The sequence below is a fragment of the Artemia franciscana genome, chromosome 10 (genome assembly GCF_032884065.1).
Source record: "Artemia franciscana chromosome 10, ASM3288406v1, whole genome shotgun sequence".
Lineage (NCBI taxonomy): Eukaryota > Metazoa > Arthropoda > Branchiopoda > Anostraca > Artemiidae > Artemia > Artemia franciscana.
Window position 1 is genome coordinate 14430906 of NC_088872.1, and position 19193 is coordinate 14450098.

The window sequence follows — 19193 nt, forward strand, 5'->3', positions numbered from 1 at the left end:
TAAGCAAGTACACTAAGTTGGTCCCTGGAGAAGGAGATATAAAGTCTTCCTAAATAAGCTCTGGTCCGTAGCAAAGGATGGGCCTATCTAGAGGTCTTTTGCTGCTGCCTTATGCACCTCTGAGTGTGGGAATACCTAAGTCTAAGCAAGTATAGGGAATTGCTAACGTAATAAAATTACCATAATTTTAGGAAAACTCTCAAAAACTAGGATGTGATCATGATGAAAACCTTATTTACCTTTGAAAATCTTAAAGAGAAATCTACAAATTAAATGCAAAATTTATAACTATAATGCGACTTTTTTTCTCGCACCAAAGCTAGAACACGGGGAAGGGCCGATATTGACAAAAATGACATTGTCGACTGAGACCCCCTAGCACGGGTTTTATATTTTTGTATTTGTCCTGGAAGGATGATCATGGACGATCTTTTATTTGCACTGCACTACAGTCAAATTTTTAAAGGCACTGCAGGCTGACAAGCAGAGATTCGAAGTTTCCCTTCTCAGTAATATGAAATTTGTCCTTAGTCAATTTCAACCTCACCATCTACTTCCACTAGAAGACTATTTTTTTTACAAGAAAGTAATAATTATCTAAAAGTGCTTTCCATAATTACTGACAAAAAGAAGTGGAGGTGCATGACATCGTTTTTTAAATAAATATAATTTTTGGCGATCAATAAACATTAAATAATAAATTACAAAAACAAAATTAATAACGACCCATCAACATGAAACGTATTTTCTGGAAATAGCTGGGACTAATTTTTTTTTTTACCAAGTTGAGAAAAGATTTTTAAAACGTGGATCTCAATCTATTTTTCACTATTTTTCTTATCTCAGAGCAAATGAATAAAAATTTAAACTTGCTCCTTTTAAACTTTTATCAATTTTCTCACAAGATATTGATTTGTGTTATTGTGTCATCATGGCTAATAAATAATAAATGGTTGAACCTTGAAAACGTCGAACCGATTTTTAATCCTTTTTAATCAGGACGCAGAAAGCAGTCATACATGAGACACCTATGAATACTCCTTAGGCGTTATTTTTAAATCTGCAACTCGCTTAAATTCAAAAGTAAGAATGTTTTTAATTACCCTCACATCTTGTTACCAAATAGGAATCAAGAAGAATTGTATACATCAGTGAATATATGAAAATCTAAGCTATGCATCACTATGGTCATCATTAATCTTATTAACGCTTGAAGTTATTAGTTTATTGACATACCTTGAAGGACCTCTTTTTGGAAATACCAATTATCATATTTTGGTGTAAATATCTTTTTAGTATTTGAGTTTTGTTTCACATATTAGTAGAAAGCTGACTATCTTCTGATTCAAAAAATATAACTTTTATTGCTTGTTGTTTATACTACTTGCAATTTGCTTGAAAACAACCTTTCAAGTAAAGTTTTCTCTTCATCCCTTGTAAGTATGACAAGAGGTCACATAAAGAAGCTTGTCCCCTGTTGCCATCAATGTGAGTGCTAGCATTTTTTTTTCTGTATGTGCTGTCCCTGGTAAAATTCTAGTTAATTGACTTCTTGGAAAGGGTTTAGGTTAGGAAAATGAAACTTCCAGGGGTGGGTGGGTCTACAGGCTAAAGTATGTACCAGGAAGGTATTTTAAAGTCCCACATCCACTCCTTCTCCCTCTAGAGGGTCCTGAAATTTGCCTACATGACAGGTCTATTACCTATTGAAATTTTGACAAAACAACATTTTACCTTAATTTTTAGTTACTAGTTGTTTTTTCTCTGCCTTTAGTTCTGAAAATGCAATTCCTGTTATTTGAGTTGAATTTTGAGCTATATTGATGTTTTTTTTTTTCAAAATTTAGGAAACATATTTGAACATCTTTAAACCTTATAAAATGGAATTGAGCAAAGTTATGAAGCTGAAAACAATTTTGTTTTACTTCAATTAAGCAGAAGATCTATTTTGTAAGGTTTCACTTTTATAACACACATATTTTTAAAGGTCATCAAAGGTCAGGGCCCTCTAGAGGGAGGAGTGAAGGTAGTTGCTTCAAAATACCTTCCCAGGACATACTTTAGTCTGTAGATTCAGTATATTCACAAAAAGTGACATGGAAAAGGAGAGACCCAACCATTTAATACTTGCTGAACATGGTATAGTTAAAGAACCCAAGCAAAGAGGTGATGCTGGTGGAGGACTCCCAAAACACAAAAACTCACATTTGGAGGCATTAACTGAAACGCCTACTGTGGATAGTGCAGCTGAAAGCTGGTCAAAGTTGGTAATTAGACTATGTTTTGTCCAGCTAAGAAGCAGAACATCATCAGCATATGCAATGTGACTAAAGCCTAAATTATCATTGTAAAAAATTGACAGTTGAAGACATTGGAGACACAAAGCTAAAACAAATTTAAATATGCTTGGGTATAACATGGCACCTTGCCTAACACCTTTTTTAACAGGAATATACTCCCCTACAGTACCATTCCACTTCACCCTAACTGAAGAATTAGCATACTAATACTTAAGCACAGAAACAATAGAAAGGTTAACACCTGAGGCTGCTAAAGAAAAGAAAGCATTTGAATGAATTACATTGTCAAAAGCACTAGATATGTCAACAGTCAAACAATACAGGGGACTTTTTAGAGCAACAGCTTGTTTCATTAGCCAACCCACAATATGGTGAGCTTGAATGCAGCCCATACATTTTCTAAAACCAAGCTGGAAGGGCATAAAATTGCACTTGAAGTTAATGGCTGGTAGCAGTACATATTCAAATAGCTTACTAACAAAACAAGACACAGTAATAGGAGAGTAATTAGAGGAAGCACTGGGGTCCTTACCCCTCTTAACTATGGGAGATATACAACCGGACAAAAAACTATCTGGCACAATGGACTGTGCCAAACACATCTGAAACAACAAATGAAATGTTTCAGCAGTTCAGGACAATCATAAGCAAAAAACTTGAAGCAAAGACCATCACTATCAAGAGACTCAGACTTATTCACTTGCTTAAGAGCTTAGAGTATAACACCATATTCCACCAATAACACTTGAGATTGGTTGATGCAAATTGGGAGGATTGAGTTGACAAGCTTTGTAAAATGATTTTGGAGATTAACATTAAATGAAAGCAAAATATTTTTATAATGAGAAACAAAGTCACATAGCTGAAGAGACAAATTAATTGGAGGTGAACACTTTACACTGTTTATAACACGAAAAAAAAGGCATTGAGTCATATGTTCACTTTATTGGTAAGCCAGTTATATGAACTGCTATAATTTTACCAAGAGTTGATCAGGACTGGGTCAATACAGAGTATAGGCTAACCTGGGAAGCCAAACTATAGTCATGTCACACCACAAGCAAGATGTTCCACAAGATACTTATCACCACCTTATCTCACTAGACATGTCATTAAGGTAACTTAAGGTAATGGTTTCAACTTGTGCACACATAAATTGAATCAATACTGACAGAATCAAGAAATAGAACAATACATGGCTGATTAGGAAATTGTAATATTTACAGTGTTGATGGTGTGTCAGGGACAGTATAATGTACATTCCCTCCCCTCCTAAGAAAAAAATAGACCCAGCACCCATATAGACCCATATTTTTTTAAAATATGCTAATTGCTACCACCACAAATTTCACACTGAGCTCTTAAAAAGACCCTTCAAGTAGTACCTTGTTCCTCTTGCATATTCCTTAGGCATGGATTTATTAGTGTAAAATTTTAAAACTTTTTCGCATTCTACCAGCTATATTTTGCAGTCAGTGGCATTAATATTTTTTGCTTTTCAGTTTTATCTGACCCAGCATGGGTTTTCATGCTTTTCTAAAATATGCTAATTACTACCACCACAAATTTCACTCTGATCTCTTAAAAAGACCCTTCAAGTAGTACCTTGTTCCTCTTGCATATTCCTTAGGCATGGATTTATTAGTGTAAAATTTTAAAACTTTTTCGCATTCTACCAGTTATATTTCGCAGTCAGTGGCGTTAATATTTTTTGCTTTTCAGTTTTATCTGACCCAGCATGGGTTTTCATGCTTTTCTAAAATATGCTAATTGGTACCACCACAAATTTCACTCTGAGCTCTTAAAAAGACCCTTCAAGTAGTACCTTGTTCCTCTTGCATATTCCTTAGGCATGGATTTATTAGTGTAAAATTTTAAAACTTTTTCGCGTTCTACCAGCTATATTTCGCAGTCAGTGGCGTTAATATTTTTTGCTTTTCAGTTTTATCTGACCCAGCATGGGTTTTCATGCTTTTCTAAAATATGCTAATTACTACCACCACAAATTTCACTCTGAGCTCTTAAAAAGACCCTTCAAGTAGTTCCTTGTTCCTCTTGCATATTCCTTAGGCATGGATTTATTAGTGTAAAATTTTATAAACTTCAAAATTGTTTGCTGAAACTGTATGATTCTGTCATTTGTAAAATGTAGTGTTCTTATTCTTCTATTCACTACTGTCATTTTACCACAAAATTTAGTACTCCTCTAGAATTTAGGAAATGTCTAATAAGTAAATTCCAAGCATAAGTTGAATGTATTTCCTGGGGATAATAATGATATTTATTTATTTAGCGAATAAAATTATTCAAAGTGCTCATTTTATCAACTCACAGTTTGTGTCAAATACTTTTGAAAGAGGTATAGTATTATTTATTAAAAAAAAAGCTTACTCTCTCAAATATAGCCAAAGACCTAAGCCTAGTTAAATACTAGTCAGCTAGGTTAATAGAATATGAAGTGTAATATTTATCCTTGGTACCAGAATTAGGAAGCTACTATCCCAGCTTTAGAAGCCTTTGAGTCCTTAGATTAGCAAATCACTGCAGTTACGTAAAATCCCAAAGAGTTCCAACTTGAATACCAAATAACCAATTTTAATGGGAATCCTTTTTTGTCAGCAACTCTTATCTTTTTTTTTCTTTTTTTTTAGCTCCAAAGCTTAAGAAAAATTTAGTACACAAATAAACCCCCAGGGGTTATCAGAACAGTTACAGGCTTATATTTCTACTAGTGTCATAGTTTATGTTGCCAGTTTTACCAATTAACCAGTTTACCTTAAACTTTCAATCTGAAGTTCAATACACACGTTTATGAGTTAGGCTGAGCCTTGCCATAAATGGTACAGCAAGAATCAGAAGGCATCTTAAAAAGCTTATACCCAAATTACAGAGAATAGATCCAACCTTGTCTTGATTCATGTGTCATTCTTATTGCCTCTTGCTTTCTTATTATTGTTTTCTTTATTATTTTCCTCAATCTTGCACATTTTGTTACAAGGAAATTAAAAAATAACATACCTGTAAATATGAATTGCTTCAAATTCAAGATAACTAAGAAAATAGAAGGTTGTTCTAATTAAACGTTATTAGCAATGATCTTTTAGAGAAACCACTATAAAAACAATAGTAGCAATTACATTAAATGATTGTATTTATGTCTAAAGTGTGGCTTTGCCTAATGAATGTTGCAAGTGGGCTCATTCTAACGGAAATGAAAAGTTCTAGTGCCCTTTTTAAGTGACCAAAAAAATTGGAGGGCACCTTGGCCCCCTCCCACGCTAATTTTTTTCCCAAAGTTAACGGATCAAAATTCTGAGATAGCCATTTTATTCAGCGTAGTCGAAGAACCTTATAACTATGTCTTTGGGGACGACTTACTCCCCCACAGTCCCCGTGGGAGGGGCAACAAGTTACAAACTTTGACCAGTGCTTACATATAGCAATGGTTATTGGGAAATGTACAGGCGTTTTCAGGAGGATTTTTTTGGTTGGGGGAGGGGTTGAGAAGAGGGGGATATGCTGGGGGAACTTTCCATCGTTAATTTGTCATGGGGGAAGAAAATCTCCATGAAGGGAGCGCAGGATTTACTAGCATTATTAAAAAAAAACAATGAAAAAATAAATATGAAAAAGTTCTTTCAGCTGGAAGTAAGGAGCAGCATTAAAACTTAAAACGAACAGAAAATATTACCCATTTGAGGGGCTCACCTCCTCCTACCTCGCTCTTTACGCTAAAGTATTTTTAGTAATTTCAACTATTTATTCTACGGCTTTTGTGATTCTGGGGTCGTTCTTAATGAATTGAGACAAAATTTAAGCTTTAGTGTAAAGAGCGAGGATCTGACAAGGGGGCGAGCCCCCTCATATATGTAATAAAAATATGAGAATACAAAAGTTCTTTACGTAAGCTAATTTATAAGTTACGTAAATCTTTTACTAATAAAAATATTCGTAAAAAATTAAAAATTCTAGTTGCCTTTTTAATTAACCAAAAAATCGGAGGGCAACTAGGCTTCCTCCCCCGCTCTTTTTTTCTCAAAATCATTTGATCAAAATTATGAGAAAGCCATTTAGCCAAAAACAAAAAAAAATGCAAATTTTGTTTTAATTATTCCTCTGCGGAGAGCCAAAATCAAAACATGCATTGATTCAAAAACGTTCAGAAATTAAATAAAAAAAACAATTTTTTTTTAACTGAAAGTAAGGAACGACATTAAAACTTAAAACGACCAGAAATTACTTCGTATATGAAAGAGGCTGCTTCATCATCGCCCCACTCTTTACGCTAAAGTTTTTTACTGTTTTAAAAAGAAGAATTGAGAGAAAGAGTCAAACTTTAGCGTAAAGAGCGGGGCGTTGATGAGGAAGCAGCCCCTTTCATATACGAAGTAATTTCTGTTCGTTTTAAGTTTTAATGTCGCTCCTTACTTTCAGTTAAAAAAACTTGTTTTTTTTTTATTTAATCCCACTTACTAGGGCTATAATAAAAGGCTATATATAATAACATATTTATAATCTTCCACCTTGAACAACGAGGAAAATAGTTTTTTGCATGGGTCGCACTGTTGTCTCTTTTTTCTTCTTTTTTTTGCCAGGGCTAGCGGGTTACCCGAACATCCTAGAACGACGTTTAATCGTTCGTTAGAACTGAAATTAAAATTACTAGTGCCTTTTTTAAGCAACCGAAAAGACTGAAGGGCTGCTCACCCCCTCTCCGACAGGCCCCCTTCCCCTAAAGTTGTCTGACCAAAATTTTGAGATAGCCATTTTTTCAGCATAGTTGAAAGACCTAATAGCTATGCTTTTGATGATGACATGACCCTTCATAGAAAAGGGTTGTAAGCTACGCCATTAGGGTCCTACAAAAACCGATAGATTAATTTAAATCAATAGAGTTCATAGTTCAGTCGGTAGAGTTTGGACTTCAAACTAGGACGTCAAAGGGTCAAGTCTTTAAAGGGTATTTTTTTTTTCAATCATAGTTTTTTGTCTTTTATTTGACTATGTGGAGAATCTATCTTCGTTAAAGCTGACTACGGTAGTTCTTAACAAAAATTGTTTTTCCTGTTACACAGCAAAATTGCGACTGCCCGCCAAAATTCGAGCTATTTTGGGCTTGAATTATTTCTGGTAAATCCTGGAAAAAATTGTTCCTCTTTTTTTACATCTTCTTTTAATATTTTAGAAAAAAATAAATTAAAGTTAATCGAATATGCCAATTTCTTTGTTTCTTTTGGTTTCCATAGTCTCCGAAGAAAGGGTTGTAAGTTACTCAGTTTTCCAACTCAGTTTTATTGGGAAATATTCGGACATATTTTTAAGGTTGAATTTCTGCAGGGGGGGGGGGGGGCAATTTTCAACGAGAAGAGTTTTCCATGGGAACGAAGGTCTCAGAGGGAACTTTCTAAGAGGTTTTTTACACTTAAGGAAATGGGATTTCCTGGCATTAGTTGAAAAAGCGTCACAAACCAAATAAGAAAAACTGGGATTAAGGAGTATATAGAAATCGAATAGAAATCATTCTATATATGGGGGACTATCCCTCCAGAAAAAAATAATATGGATCATGGCAGTGTTTTCCCAGTGAAGTAAAGAGCCAAGTCGAAACTTGAAACGAACAAAAATTATTGCTTGAAAGTCTATCTAGTATATATGGATAAAACTAGTGCAAATAAATCAACAGATAGTAGTACCCTATGTTTATATGATTATAGAAAACTAGCGCTTTACTGAAAACACCTAAAGGCCAGTATAAAAACAAGACTATTGATTTAGGAGTCAAAAGTGAGTACGTAGTCTGAAAACATCCAACTAAACTGTAACTCTTTTCATAGTCTTACTGATATCAGTAAGGTTCAGTATACAATTAAAATTATCTTAAAACTTAAGCATAAAAATAAAATTACTGCAAAGTCATTGAACAGCATACAAAAATTATGGATAGAATTATCAGGTAAAATCCTGGTCTCACCAGCTATAGTAGTAAGCAATAGACGACTTAAAACTGTAAAAAAACACTCTTCACTAATACTCGGAATGAAAAATAAATAAACGAAAATATGAATTCCAGAAATCCGGTTATTCCTCTCTATTAAACGGAAAATTCCAAGGTATTTTGCAAATTCTATAGCTAGTCCATAGCCCTGAAATCATTTCAGACTTGCCTATAATCTAGTCCTGAAATGTTCTTTTCCGAACCAAAGCGAGATCCAATAATTGTACTGAGCTCATTGTGCTTGAGTGATCACAAGGTTAAGGGACAAAAGATTATGCAACAATCTTAAAATTTTGATTTTTTCCATAAAAAGGCCTTAACCGGTTTGCTTTTATTGAACCAAAACTCCTATATTGTTTCGTGTTTTCAGTAAAACGCTAGTTTTCTATAATCATGCAAACATAGGGAAATACTGTCAGTTGGTTTAGTTGCACTAGTTTTATCAATATATGCTAGATAGACTGTGGAGAAATATAATTTTTGTTTGTTTTAAGTTTCAACTTCGCTCTTTACTTCCCCCGAAAATTTTTTTTTTAATTAATTGCACTCCCAAGATTACCCATGCGTCCCCTTTTTTTCTCTATAAAATATATCTGTGAAGAACTGACAGTTCGTATAATTTTCGGCCCATACCCCTGAGGCTCTGGGGTTTATGACATTCTTGGAGGCAAATTTATCGATAGTTTGAACTATTTTGAAGAAAATGGGCATATCGAAATGTTGATCAGATATCCTAAGGGGGTTACAAAAGGACCAGATATCAAAAAAGCTTCTAGGAGATGGGATGGTTGCTCTCCAATCACTTTTAACTCTTAAAAAAGCACTAAAAATCTCAATTTTCGATCGGATGAGCATCCCCCAAAGTTTCTTCATCCGAGAGGGGTTTGAGGATGGGGTAATCCCCTCCTATACGGAATGAATTCTATTATTTTTAGTGTCTGACGTTACCCTTTACTTTAACAATAAAGGCGTAGACCAGAAATATTTTCGGAAATCAATAGGGATTAAACATCAATTTCAACATTCCCGCTTCTCTAGAACTAATTCTTTTATTTCTTTCAACCGAAAGTAAGGAGCGACATTAAAACTTAAAACGAATAGAAATTATTCCGTATATGAAAGAGGTTGTCCCCTCCTCGACGCCTTGCTCTTTACACTAAAGTTGGATTCTTTCTCACAACTCTACTTTTTAAAACAATAAAAAACTTTAGCGTAAAGGCGTCGAGAAGCGTACAATCCCTCTCAAAAGGAATATTTTATATATTTTTGAAGTTTTAATGTCGCTCCTTACTTTCAATTGAAAAAAACTTGTCTTTTTATTTAATACATTAAGAATGCTATATCTTCCTTCTTATCACTAAAAAAAATCAGACAAAAGTCATTCTCACTCTCACCTCTCCTCTTAAGAGTCTATATTTTTTGTTGAAATCACTCCTACAGTCTGTAGGCTACAGGTTCAGTTTCAGTGGTTTTCTCACAAGTCAGCTGTATCTCTTGCACACTGTCATTGATGTCTTGCTAGTTTTTTGAGATGGTGTTGGACAGGAGCTAGGGGCTTGATTCCTATCCTGGATTGGTAACAGGGGCATGAAATGGTCCACTTGCAACAGAGAAGGTGGGGGCCTGGCAGCCATATCTGGCAGTACGGCATCATCAAGGCCTTTGCAGACCAAACTTGTGCTTTTCTGGCTTTGATGTGGGCAAGCTGATAGGTGTTTGTGGTTCCTTTGCAGAATTTTACCCTCATTTGTCTGCACTTGGTAGGATTGCAGCTGTTTTGCATGAGTAAGCACAACAGCCTGTTTCCACAGTCTGCCAGGCATTTTCTGAATGTGAATTGCACCACTGGGGTTAAGGTGCTCTAAAGCCTTGGCTGATTTGTTATGGTAAATTTTCTAGCATTTCTGCATTTCAGTTCTTTGCTGGGTAAACCGTCCAGTCAGGACAATCTTCTTCTTTAGGTGATGTTTGGTGCATGGTAGGATGGATCTTAGTTGGCATGGCATACGAAGTTGAGCAGGAGATGCAAATCCTTCAACCAGTATATTGTGGTATTCAAGTAGACCTAGGAAGGGATCTTCTCTGTTCTTTTGCCTTGGTCAAGATGTTTTTATAATTTCCACAGCCTTCTTGGCGAGTTCGTTTGATTTGGGATACCCAGGGCTGGATGTGCTCGTCCAGCCCTGGATGATATACCTCAGGATTGGGCAAAACTGATGAGTTCTCTGGAGGTGAAGAGAGGGCCATTGTCAGACATCAGCTGTGATGGTAGGCTATGTCAGGCAAAGTGGGCCTTAAGTTTCATTATGTTTAGTATGACCATGGGCCTTAAGTTTAGTATGACCATGTTGTACAATGTTGTTGTAAGTCTGCTGACTTAAGAGAAACGGCTGTGATATTTGACAGTTGCTAGGAAGTTGGAGCCATTCTATTCAAACAGATATGTAGCAGTCTTTTGCCAAGGGCGTGTTTCTCTGCTGTGGTTGATCATTAGCTCCTTGAAGTTGTTCAGTATACACTTGGTGCATGTTTGGCATTTTACTATGTAGTGTTCAATGTCTGTGCTGAAGCCTGGACAGTACGCTAGCATCCTCACTTGCTGTTTGGTTATCTTGGTTCCAAGGTGGGCTGCATGTAACTGCTGGAGTGTGGCTAACTGCAGGTTCTTGGGAATGCTTAGTTTTTCTCCCTTAAAAAAAATGCATTGGGTGAAGGACAGCTTGTGTTGGATGTTCCAGTAGGTTAGGATGTTGGTTGGGCAGTCTTTTCTAGTACTTGGCCAACCCTCTTGAATCATTTTGACTAGGATGCTCGAGGTTTCACCTTGTGCTGTTCCCATCTGTATCTGCTGAAGCTTTTGATCACTGGCTGGTAGGCTCTGTACTACGTGGTGTACATAGATATCCAGATCTTCTTCCAGTTTTGGATATATATTGCCAAGATGGAAGTGTGACAGAGCATTGGCAACTGGGATTTTGGATCCTGGTTGGAACCTCAGGTTGTTAGGCTGGGGCCGAACCATTAATTGTTGCACTTGTGGTGGGGCGTTGTGAATCAGATTTGCTACAACGGTTTTGAGAGGGGGGATGTCATTCGTGACGTCAATGTGGCAACTGTACATATAATGGCAGAAGCGTTTAAAGCTGTATATGATGGCAAGTAGCTCTTTTTCAAGTTGCGAATACTTCTGCTCTGTCTTACTGAGCGATCTCAATGCATACGCTGTAACCTGCCCTTCCAAAACAAAGTGGGCTCCAAGCCCGTGGCTAGAGGAATTGATAAAAATAATAATAATAATAGCATTCATTCACCCACCATCTACAAAAAAAATAGATCATAGTGTAGTACTACGAAAAGAAAAAACAAAAGAAAAAGAAACCCAGCTTCCCAAAAGATAAAGTTGCAACATTCATTGTAATTCAAAACAGTCAAATAAACACAGGTGACAAACATTGTATTTCTAATATAACTTTTAACACTGAATTATTTCAAATCGTAGACCATTGTTTGTAAGCCTTTTTAAGACCATATTTTTCAAGGCAGGAATTCCCATAACGCTTGGGTATATACAGTAAAAATTTTGCATATTTGTAGTAGCACTTTTTGATGTTTGCAGTGTCTCTCCATGACAGCATGTAGGATGCACTGGCGAGGTAGGTTATGTATGGTAAGCACACTGAACAATAAGTCGACACAAGAGATTTCCTGGAGTAGAGTCTGCAGTTTGGCACTACAGACGGATAAGCACATTTAATGGTGGTAGTTGTTTGCTTAACAATTGGTTTTTTAGTTTTAATGATTGTTTCTGCAATCATAATACCCAGATATCTCAGCTCCAATACCATAGGGACAACATGATTGCCGAGAGTGACAAAATCACTTTGCAATGCATTAAAGGATAAAAATTCATACTTACCAATGTTGATAGAAAGCCCAATAGATTGAAAGTCACTTAGGAGTTGATTCAAGGTGCCTTGTAAGTCTGCTTTGGATCTACTGAGCAGAAGAACGTCATCAACGTATGCCAAGTAAGACAGGTCAGTACCATGCAATAGGAGAGAGGGCGAGGTACGGTCCAGAATCTTTGAGATTACATGTTTGAAAATAAGAGGACTAAGAATGCTGCCTTGCCTCACACCTCTTCTGATTTTTGTAGGATCTGAAATTATACCTTTCCATTTGGCCAACACGTCGAATTTTCGTACCAAAATTTCAGAGTACTCACTATGCTTGAACTTACTCCATTGTGCAGCAGAGCATTCATGACTTGCATGTGATCGACACTATCGAACGCTTTCAATATGTCAATAGTGCACATATGCAGAGGTGACTTATTTTTTTCTGAGTCCATAAGAACGTTAGCCAGAAGGTGGTGAGCCTCTGGGCACCTGAGACATTTCTGGAATCTAAGTTGATTGTCCCCCAAGTGTCCAGTATCAAGCTCAGAGAAGATCACATATTCAAACACTTTGCTCTAGATGCACAAGATGGTTATGGGTCTATAAGATTTGAATTGGTTTGGATCTTTTCCTTTTTTGGTGATAGATGAGATGACCACTTTCAGGAAAGAGTTGGGGACAAAACTCCTGATGATGCACATCTGGAAGATAAGCTGAAGATGGGAATAGAAGCATTCAGGTAAGTGCTTGAGGTGTTTTGTTGAAAGACTGTCGCTGTCTTTCCCATCCTTTGCTTTGGAAAGTACTTTTCTGACAGCTAATTTAATCTTCTCAACAGAAATGAGAACAACACAATGCTTCCCTGAGAAACGTGCAAGCCAGCTGAAAACTTCTATTTCATACTGATTGCTTATAGTTAGATTCTCATCTCCATACATTGAAGTATAGTAAGAGTTCCAATCATATAGTGTCAGAGAAGTACTAGATGGGGGATTGTCTGGTTTGATTAGGCTATGCCACGATTTCTTATTTCCTGTGAACTGTTGCCTGATAATTCAGTACCTCTTTATTTTTGCGGTTTGTGCTCTGTTTCAGCTCGAATACAGTTCCGCGTTGCGGTCTACCACAAGACTCCAAATGTTGTCTTCATAACAGTTTCAACACTGAAGTCAGCCTCAACAGTATCTTCTTCCACAGTGTTTTCTGTCTTGCTTTGACAAACTTGTGCAAAATGGCTGAGCTTTTTACATATGGAGCATGACTTTCCCTTTGCTAGGCTGACATGGGAGGGAGAATATGTTCCACCACAGAAGTAGCATGGCTTGCTCTTTGAGCTGCCTGCTTCCTGTTTATTTCGACTACTGTTCCGGTTTGGGTAACGTGTTATGGCATCAATCTCTTGTTTTAAAGGAGTGGATTTAGTCCCATGGAACGTTTTAAGCTTTGTCTGGGTGAGATCGTGGATTCTGCACACAATGGCTGCTTTTTCAAGCACAAGTTCATCACCTTCAGCCAAGAGCTTCTTACGTACATTTTGGCTTAGTATTTGGCACATTATTCGATCAAGGACCATTTTGTTTGGGTCCGAGTAGAGACATGGTTTCACTAATGTCTTGATCTCAGTAGTATACTTCTCTACACTCTGCCTCGGCTTGGTCTCGTTTTTAGAACAGGTATTTTGCAAAAACTGTATTCATCTGTAGTGAAGCTCACGCCTTAAATTTCTTAAGGTACTGTTCAATTTTGTTTCGTTCCTTGTCTGCAATGGTGAAGGTGTTGAAAATTTAGCGTCCTTTCACTCCAGCCCAGATAAGTAGGTAGGCATAGGGAGTTTTCTCTGTTTTGCCTGCCATTGGGCCTGCAAACATCAGTTGGGCATGCTCTTTAAAACGGTCCCATTCTTCTGCTAGGGATCTGGCTTCCCAGTTGATTGATGGCTGGAGGACATCCATAACATCTCACTTGTGACACCATGTAATCCTCGTCTATTAGAATGGTTTATTGACCCAGACTACCAACAAAATAAATAAAATAAATGTGTTGCACATTATACAATAAGAACGCTGCAGGAGGGAGGGGATTTGAAGGTACATTTAAGTTTGACTTGAAATTTAAGACACTTTTAAGGTCATGTTTTATAAATCCTCTAAAAGCTTATAAATTGGTAATTTACCCAGTGCCGGATTTAAATCTTTGGTGTCCCTTGGCCCAAATGTTTTGGTGCCCTTAAGCTGAAGCAATTTTTTGTGGGAGACACAAAGATTTACTTGGAAATCCCCTAAAATTCAGGGATAGTGTAAGCCCTGAACTAAAGGCAGAGTGATGAACCAAAAGTAATGCAAGAGAGAGGTGATACTGAGCTGTCAGCTGCCATTCTTGGGAGACATCTAACAGTTTATAAGCGGCTATAGAATTCCTGTGTTGTCTTAAAATCCCTTTTCTGTGAATAGTGCTCGTGAAATTGCTCAGCGATTTCTTTTGCACCCCTAGGTCTAGGCTAGTGGGCCTATGTATAAATCCTAGCCTAATTTTACAAAGGCATGAAGCCCAAAGCATTTTTCTTAGACCTTATTTGTGCTGTAGATCTGTTTTTGAAAGTTTCCTTTCCATGGTACAAAATCTGTCCAAGTTTGTCAAAGGTTCAAGTGCCTACACCTTTTGTCAAACAGTTCGTGGTAATGAACTGTAGTAAGGAGCGACCCGGCTCAATAGTAAACGGAACTCTAAAAAATTAAATTTTGATACTAATAGATACAGCAAAATAATCGGATTTTTATGCTGATTAAATAAAAAAAAAACAAGTTTTTTTTAACGGGAAGTAAGGAGAGACATTAAAACTTAAAACGAACAGAAATTACTTCGTATGTGAAAGGGCTGCCCCGCTCTTTACGCTAAAGTTTGACTCTTTCTCTTAATTCTACTTTTTAAAACAGTAAAAAACTTTAGCGTAAAGAGCGGGGCGTTGATGAGGAAGCAGCCCTGTCATATACGAAGTAATTTCTGTTCGTTTTAAGTTTTAATGTCGCTCTTTACTTCCTGTTAAAGAAACTTGTTTTTTTATTTAATTTCTGAACGTTTTTGAATCAATGCATGTTTTGATTTTGGCTCTCCGCAGAGGAATAATTAAAACAAAATTTGCATATTTTTTTTTTTGGCTTAATGGCTTTCTCATAATTTTAATCGAATGATTTTGAGAAAAAAGAGCGGGGGAGGAAGCCTAGTTGCCCTCCGATTTTTTGGTTACTTAAAAAGAGAACTGGAACTTTTAATTTTTTACAAATCTTTTTATTAGTAAAAGATATACGTAACTTATAAATTAGCTTACGTAAAGAACTTTTGTATTCTCATGTTTTTATTACATATATGAGGGGGTTCGCCCCCTCGTCAGTACCTCGCTCTTTACAGTAAAGCTTAAATTTTGTCCCAATTCATTAAGAATGACCCCTGAATCACAAAAGCGTAGAATAAATAGTTAAAAATACTTTAGCATAAAGAGCGAGGTATAAGGAGGAGGTGAGCCCCTCATATGGGTAATAATTCCTGTTTGTTCTAAGTTTTAATGCTGCTCCTTACTTCCCGCTGAAAAAACTTTTTACTATTTATTTTTTCATTGTTTTTTTTTTGAATAATGCTAATAAATCCTGCGCTCCCTTCATGGAAATTTTCTTCCCCCATGGCAAATTCCTCGATGGAAAGTTCACCCAGCATATCCCCCTCTTCTCAACCCCTCCCTCCAACCAAAAAATCCTCCTGAAAACGCCTGTACACTTCCCAATAACCATTACTATATGTAAGCACTGGTCAAAGTTTGTAACTTGTTGCCTCTCCCACGGGGACTGTGGGGGAGTAAGTCGTCCCCAAAGACATAGTTATAAGGGTTTTCGACTACTCTGAATAAAATGGCTATCTCAGAATTTTGATCCGTCGACTTTGGGAAAATAATTAGCGTGGGAGGGGGCCTAGATGCCCTCCAATTTTTTGGTCACTTAAAAAGGGCACTAGAACTTTTCATTTCCGTTAGTATGAGCCCACTTGCAACATTCATTAGGCAAAGCCACACTTTAGACATAAATACAATCATTTAATGTAATTGCTACTATTGTTTTTATAGTGGTTTTGCTAAAAGATTATTGCTAATAACGTTTAATTAGAACAACCTTCCATTTTCTTATTTAAATAAGAAAATAGAGATAAAAAATAGGCACTAGAACTTTTCATTTCCGTTAGTATGAGCCCTCTCGCAACAATCTAGGACAACTGGGTCGATACGATCACCCGTGGAAAAAAAAAACAAACAAACAAATAAACACGCATCCGTGATGTGCCTTCTGGCAAAAAATACAAAATTCCACATTTTTGTAGATAGGAGCTTGAAACTTTTACAGTAGGGTACTCTGATACGCTGAATCTGATGGTGTGATTAATAAAATAAATAAATAAATAAAAATATTCATTTTTTATTTATTTCTAAAATAACGCAAATTTTCTCAGGCTCGTAACTTTTGTTGGGTAAAACTAAACTTGATGAAACTTGTATATTTAAAATCAGCATTAAAATGCGATTCTTTTGATTTAGCTGTTGGTATCAAAATTCCATTTTTTAGAGTTTTGGTTACTATTGAGCCGGGTCGCTCCTTACTACAGTTCGTCACCACGAAACTGTTTGATTTTAAATATATAAGTTTCATCTAATTTGGTCTTACTCATCAAAAGTTACGAGCCTGAGAACATTTGCCTCATTTTCATAAATAGGGGGAAACACCCCCTAAAAGTCATAGAATCTTAACGAAAATCACACCATCGCATTCAGCGTATCAGAGAACCCTACTGTAGAAGTTCCAAGCTCCTATCTACAAAAATGTGGAACTTCGTATTTTTTTGCCAGAAGACCCATCATGGATGCGTGTTTATTTGTTTGTTTGTTTGTTTGTTTTTTTGTCCCAGGGGTAATCGTAATTCGACCAAGTGGTCATAGTATGTCACGAGAGGGTTCATTGTAACGGAAATTAAAAGTTCTAGTGCCCTTTCTAAGTGACCAAAAATTGGAGGGCACCTAGTCCCCTCCCACGCTCATATTTTCCCAAAGTCAACTGATCAAAATTTTGAAATAGCCATTTTATTCAGCATAGTCGAAAAACATAATAACTAATAACTATGTCTTTGGGGCTGACTTATCCCTCCATAGTCCCTGGAGGAGGGGCTGCAAGTAACAAACTTTGACCAGTATATACATACAGTAATGGTTATCGGGAAGTGTACAGACGTTTTCAGGGGGATTTTTTGGTTGGCGGGGGATTTGATGGGAGGGGGCTACGTGGGAGGATCTTCCCTTGGAGGAGTTTGTCATGGGGGAAGAGAAATTCCATGAAGGGGGCGCAGGATTTTCTAACTTTATTTTGAAAAACGATGAAAAAATAAATATTAAAAAGTTTTTTCAAATGAAAGTAAGGAGCAGCATTAAAACTTAAAAGGAACAGAGATTATTGCTCACATGAGAAGTTCATCTCCTCCTAAATACCTCGCTCTTTACGCTAAAGTATTTTTAGCAATTTCAACTATTTATTCTACGGCGTTTGTGATTCAGGGGTCATTCTTAAAGACTTGGGGACAAAATTAAAGCTTTAATATAAAGAGTGGGGTATTAACGAGAGGGCAAACCCCCCTCATATACATAATAAAAATAGATGAATATCGAAGATATATTTATACCTAGAGGACAGAAAAGGCCTGCTCCAACAAAACCCTGTCCTGAGTAAGGATAATATTGGAGCCTTTGTACATCCCCTCTCTCTTGGAGTAAAGGGTGAAAATGTGTCATATTTATTACAGTAATTTGTAAGAATGCCTGATGGCGCCTTTCGCGATTTTTAAATTTGGTCTTCTTTAAAAAAGACATTCAACTTAAAATGCAAGTATTTTCTGAATCATTTATGATGATGAACAGCAAGTACATAGCAGCCATTTACAATAGCAATGAAACTCTAGAACTGAAGCTTGAAAGCAATATGTGTATATAAAGAATTTCATTTCTATGGGGGGTCCCAAGTATGCATAATTTAATAAGCTTAAAGCTTATAAGATAATAAGGCTAAGTAAAGAACAAACTCTAGCCCATAGTAATCTAAACTTAGAAAAAAAAACGTGTTAAAAACAACTGCCCAGTGAAGAATCGCCATTTGAAGCTGGATCAGGAATTATTTTGGTTAATCTTAAGAATAAAAATTTGTTGCCAAAATATTTTGTTAGAATTTCAAAAAATAGACTAAAACCTACAAAATGGTGTTAGTTCGAAATGAAAATCGCATCATTTGGATCATTTTAGCTGACTACCAAAGGAAAATCACTTTTTCACACGAGATGCAGTGATGCATCTGCCTTTTCCTTTGCTCTTTTTAGTTGTTGCTTTGGGGCAATGAAACATTATAGAGAGATGTTTGAAAACTCATTTGAAAGGAAGTTGATAAATCTACATTCTTTTTGAAAGTAACAAAAAAATAATTTTAAAAATTTAATTTAATTTTTGACGAATTTGCATCTTCATAGACAAGATTATATAAGATATTATAAGATCTTTTGGCAGGTTTTATCAAAATAGGGAACATGTCCTTAAAAAGAAACATAATCTCGATGAATAGGACCAAAAACTATGAAGTGCCCTTCTGTTGTAAGGTCTTGAAAATCATGATAAGACCCATTACTTCCCAGGGCACCACTCTGATATATGGGTATGGTACATTTCCTTTTTCAGCAAATTATGTGCAGTCTGTATTTAATTAATGTAACCAAATCAAAAGCAAACAAATTAAATTAAAAAAAAGTATTTCTTTTCTAAAAGTGAAAATTAATATTAAAGTTTAAGCAGAAACTACTCTGATGCGCAGTGCTGCCCAGCTGATCTTCTCCTTTGATGCTAAATTTTAAGCTGTGCTATGCTGAAAGCTTATTTGAATGCAACACGCATGAGTGGTGTTGCTAGTGGGGCACCGAAATATCATAGAG

General features: G+C 36.3%; 1 protein-coding gene across 2 annotated transcripts in view; it reads left to right on the plus strand.

Annotated features, from left to right (window-relative positions):
- The first annotated feature begins 955 nt into the window (after positions 1 to 955).
- Positions 956 to 19193, plus strand: part of LOC136031819 (protein-L-histidine N-pros-methyltransferase-like) — a 125140-nt gene continuing 106902 nt past the window's right edge. The window contains exon 1 of one of the 2 annotated variants that reach the window (XM_065711638.1): positions 956 to 1083. The gene's annotated coding sequence lies outside the window, so the exon portion shown is untranslated. Of the gene's footprint in view, positions 1084 to 1150; positions 1281 to 19193 lie in introns of those variants that run through there. The other variant, XM_065711639.1, reaches the window with a different exon arrangement.